General features: G+C 42.4%; 1 long non-coding RNA gene across 1 annotated transcript; it reads left to right on the top strand.

The window, feature by feature from the left end:
- Positions 1-4,294: 4,294 nt before the first annotated feature.
- On the top strand, positions 4,295-5,201 carry LOC116366735 (uncharacterized). Its single transcript, XR_004208308.1, has 3 exons — positions 4,295-4,572; positions 4,728-4,861; positions 5,160-5,201. It is a non-coding gene; the product is annotated as an uncharacterized LOC116366735 (long non-coding RNA).
- Positions 5,202-5,451: the final 250 nt, after the last annotated feature.

The following is a 5,451-nucleotide window of genomic DNA, read 5'->3' on the forward strand; positions in this document are numbered from 1 at the left end:
GACATTAATATACTACATCACTACACCCTGGTTACACCTCCACACCTAGTGACATTAATATACTACACCACTACACCCTGGTTACACCTCCACACCTAGTGACATTAATATACTACATCACTACACCCTGGTTACACCTCCACACCTAGTGACATTAATATACTACATCACTACACCCTGGTTACACCTCCACACCTGGTGACATTAATATACTACATCACTACCACCCTGGTTACACCTCCACACCTGGTACCTTAATATACTACATCACTACACCCTGGTTACACCTCCACACCCTGGTGACATTAATATACTACATCACTACACCCTGGTTACACCTCCACACCTGGTGACATTAATATACTACACCACTACACCCTGGTTACACCTCACACCTAGTGACATTAATATACTACATCACTACACCCTGGTTACACCTCCACACTGGTGACATTAATATACTACATCACTACACCCTGGTTACACCTCCACACCTGGTGACATTAATATACTACATCACTACACCCTGGTTACACCTCCCACCTGGTGACATTAATATACTACACCACTACACCCTGGTTACACCTCCACACCTGGTGACATTAATATACTACATCACTACACCCTGGTTACACCTCCACACCTGGTGACATTAATATACTACACCACTACACCCTGGTTACAACCTCCACACCTGGTGACATGAATATACTACATCACTACACCCTGGTTACACTCCACACCTAGTGACATTAACTTACTACATCACTACACCTGGTTACACCTCCACACCTAGTGACATTAACTTACTACACTCACTACACCCTGGTTTACACCTCCACACCTGGTGACATTAATATACTACATCACTACACCCTGGTTAACACTCCACACCCCTAGTGACATTAACTTACTTACATCACTACACCCTGGCTTACACCTCCACACCTAGTGACATTAACCTTACTACATCACTAACCCTGGTTACACCTCCCCCACCTCGCTGACGTTGGTGAACTGATGGAAAGGATGATCAGGGAGAGAGAGAATTCACCTCAGAGTAGGACGTGCGGATCTGGGATCAGGTCGACTCTGTCACTTATAACACTTGTATTCATAGTATCTGACCTTTTGGTAAATTCTTAGTCTGGCTTGTCTGTCTTGTGTCAAACTGGACCCTGTACATTCATGAAAATATGCTTAATAAATGAGGGCTCACCTGCTACCACTGTAGTAGTACCAATACATATAGAATACTTGTACCAGCTGTTATATATATGCACATTTTATCATGATGAGCTCTTACATTTTCTCCAGTATTAAGTTGCCTTCCAGTGGGCCCACCACTCCTCCAGCCACATCTGGAAGTCCAAGACAGACAGAGAAACACACACAGAGTCTGAGAGCTGGGGAAATAGACAAATGTAAACAAATGTTGCTTATTCATAGGTTGCACCTCAATCAGTGGGTGCGTCATGTCATTGTTATGAATGTTCTCCAAGCCTCCCCCTGGTCGGTGCCATAGACGTGCACAAAAGTTGAAAGCGATCGAGGCTTCATGACAATATAATAACAAAGGTTTTTCTGTTTTTTAATTTTTGTATCCCAACCACAGGAGCTCACTCTCAATTTTCAAACATACATCAGAGAGCATCATTTAGCCACAGAGGATCAATAGTTTCAAAAATACTGTGGATTAAGTTTACATTTTATCACAAGCAAATACAGGTAACTGCCGAGCCCTTTCTCAACAATGCAGAGTTAAAACGTTTTTTTGAAATGCTTTGGAAAATAGTAACACTAAACAATAATAACGAAGCTATATACAAGGAGTACCAAGTCAATGTGAAGGAGTACAAGGTCGTTTAGGTAATTGTGGTAGTATGTACATGTAGGGTAGGGGTAAAAGTGACTAGGCAATCAGCATGTGTGTAATGTTGAGATGGAATTGTCAATCCTTAAAGCAGAAGCCAAACGGTTAATAAGAACTGTGGTTAAAAACAAATGGCAAGAGTTGTGGAACAAGGAGAGAAAGGGAAGACACTGGATGAGATCCAGGAACAGGGAGGAGAAGGGAAGACACCTGGATGAGATCCAGGAACAGAGATGAGAAAGGAAGACACCTGGATGAGATTCAGGAACAGGGAGAGAAAGGGAAGACACCTGGATGAGATCCAGGAACAGGGAGAGAAAGGGAAGACACCTGTATGAAGATCCAGGAACAGGGAGAGAAAGGGAAGGACACCTGGATGAGATCCAGGAACAGGGAGAAAAAGGGAAGACACCTGGATGAGATCCAGGAACAGGGAGAGAAGGGAAGACACCTGTATGAGATCCAGGAACAGGGAGAGAAAGGGAAGACACCTGGATGAGATCCAGGAACAGGGAGAGAAAGGGAAGACACCTGGATGAGATCCAGGAACAGGGAGAGAAAGGGAAGACACCTGGATGAGATCCAGGAACAGGGAGGAGAAAGGGAAGACACCTGTATGAGATCTGTTAGAGTTGCGTCAATTCGAATCTGGTATCAGGATAAATATGACAATGAGTCACCGATTGTATACTATGTATTTTTTATTAGCTAAGCAATAAGTGGTAAATGCAATTTTCGTATATACGGCCTCTCTGTCCCACCTCGCAGGGCAAACCAGAGAACTGACAAGATGTATGTAAACAGTATTCTTTATACTGTGATAGACAGTTCCAACCCGTCTGTTTGCCTATCACAGTAGAGACTGGGCGTGGTTTAAACTTGCTCAGCCTATTGCAGGCGCTCAGACGGGTCCCCGCCTCTTGGCGCTTCTGCTGATAGCTGTAACTGTTGCTGCGAAAGAACATCCATGCGCTCATACTGTTTATCTCGCACCTGGCTCCTGTTATCTAACAAAAGACCGCTTGTTCTCACAACATCCCGCTCTGAATGTGCCCCCCTCCCAACTCATTGAACAGTTCCTGTCTTCATGCTACTTTTCCATCATGAGAAAGGCCCATGGCCTTGAACTTTTAACAATGTTTCAAGTCAGCTATGTTGCATAACACATACATACATCCACACAAGCCAACAGCAGATAATATTCAATGATATATATGGTAATGGCTATAGTGTAAAACACAGAAACCTCATAGATCCAGGAACAGGGAGAGAAGGGAAGACACCTGGATGAGATCCAGGAACAGGGAGAGAAAGGGAAGACACCTGTATGTGATCCAGGAAAAGGTGGGGCAGCGGGGTCCTCAGGCCCGAGAGAGACGGGAGGAAAGTGTTGTCACAAGGCTGAGAAACACAAGGCTCAATAGTACATTGAAATTGGTGGGGAGACATCTGACTGGGAGGTGTGATCATTTTCAGAAATATGTGAGGGAAAGGGAGCGATTGTTATTAGTTTTGAGGAGTAATGGGGTTGATGAGCCAGGATTAAGTGAACTGCTGGAGAAATCTTCAGGGGATGAAGAAGGAAAAAGAGAGCAAACTAGAAGTTATTAGGCCCCTAGACAGAGAGGACACAGTGGCAGAATACCTGACCTCTGAGACTTGACCCAGAATGAAGGAAATCTTTGACTATGTACAGACTCAGTGAGCATAGAGAAGAGAAGACAGGCCAAGTGCACATGCCCACAAATGAGGTGGAAACTGAGCTGCACTTCATAACTTCTTAATTAACATCCTGCCAATGTATGACCATATTAGAGACACATATTTCCCTCAGATTAAACAAACCCACAAAGAATTTTAAAGCAAATACAATTTTGATAAACTCACATATCTATTAGGTGAAATACCACAGTGTGCAATCCCAGCAGCAAGATTTGTGACCTGTTGCCACAAGAAAAAGGCCAACCAGTGAAGAACAAACACCATTGTAAATACAACCTATATTAATGTGATTTATTTTCCCATTTGTGCTTTAACTATTTGCACATCATTACAACACTGTATATAGACATAATATGACATTTGAATTGTCTTCATCATTTGGAACTTTTTTGAGTGTAAAATTGACTGTCATTTTTGTATTGTTTATTTCACTTTGGTTTATAACCTATTTCACTCGTAAACATGTGTTTCCCATGCCAATAAAGCACCTTAAATTGAAATTGAGAGAGAAAGAGAGAGGGAAAGAAAAGAGAGCAGGGTTGTACACTGAGGTTAGATGGGAATTCAATACGTAAATTCCAAAATGGTGACAAATACTGACATTTAATCAATTACAAATTAAATGACCCTCCCTGGACTAAACTTTAAAAAACACAAAACCCTCCCCTGACTGAAATTGAAATAGCATGACCTCCCCCGTTTTCCTCCGTGAAATGCAGTAATTGCATACATTTCTGCCTGTCTCTAAAGCATAAATGGATTTATACTATAGTATTGGTGCAGTAATGCAAGATATTGGATTACATATGTCAGAAAACGAACTAGTAGCCAGTTGTTGTTGCCCATGGTGAAATAATATCAAACCCACAGACTCCTGAAGCACATATGTCCCACACGAACTCCCGAGTCTAGTTAGCATTTCGCTACCTAGCTAGGCTGTTTTATGACAAAACGGATGATCTGAATCAAACACTAACGTTAGTTAGCCATCCTCGGCGACAATGTTATTGTGGCGCAGGAAATTCATATTTGTGTTTTAACTTTATGTTAACTGTCATTGAAGTTGATGCTTACTATTAGGTTTCAGATTCGAAGTAAGATCAATTGCCCGTTATGTTTGTGTTTCGTTAAGGACTCAGAGTGCCCTTCTTACGGAAGGAAATGTCGACTCCCGGAACACTTAAAACAAAGTAACTGTACTACTGTAGCCAACACTCTTATTTTCTAAGACAAGTGAAGAAACGCGTAGTTTCCACAATGGATCCGGTAAGTCTGGTTATTTAACAGTATAGGCATGCATGCATGCTCCGGTCTTTTGAATGCACATGTTCACAAATGCACAAGAGACAAGCACCAGTTATATCGTCACTGATTTACTGTTGCATTGCTGTTTATATGAATATATATTCATGTGAATGGGAATCATGTTCCGAGTGCAACTTTGCAAGGCTAGCCCAGCTACCGTTAGCCTTGTTGCGGGAGAGGGTCTCTTTCAGGTGCAGACATCTTGAGTTTCTGGTGATTTTCTCACGGGCATTCTGCACTGTCTTTTGTCTTTTATCAGGCAAATATACTTGTAATGGAGTCCAGACGGCAGCATAACATTTGCTTGTATTTGTATCCATTCCATGCAGTCATTACAGAGAGACAACCGGCAGATTGTGTCCAGAGCCTCGTCTCCACCTACACCTTTACAAGAACACAATGCAGAACGGTACAGTGCAGAGCCGTTACATGGTGCCGTGACCGGATCAACGGGATCATTATGAATCGCCGTTATCAACACCTTCTTGGTCACCGGGGAGTTGCTATGCTAAAATAGGTTGGAAGTGAAATCTCTTAAACACACCAAAAAA

This window comes from Oncorhynchus kisutch, unplaced genomic scaffold, assembly GCF_002021735.2.
Source record: "Oncorhynchus kisutch isolate 150728-3 unplaced genomic scaffold, Okis_V2 scaffold1558, whole genome shotgun sequence".
Lineage (NCBI taxonomy): Eukaryota > Metazoa > Chordata > Actinopteri > Salmoniformes > Salmonidae > Oncorhynchus > Oncorhynchus kisutch.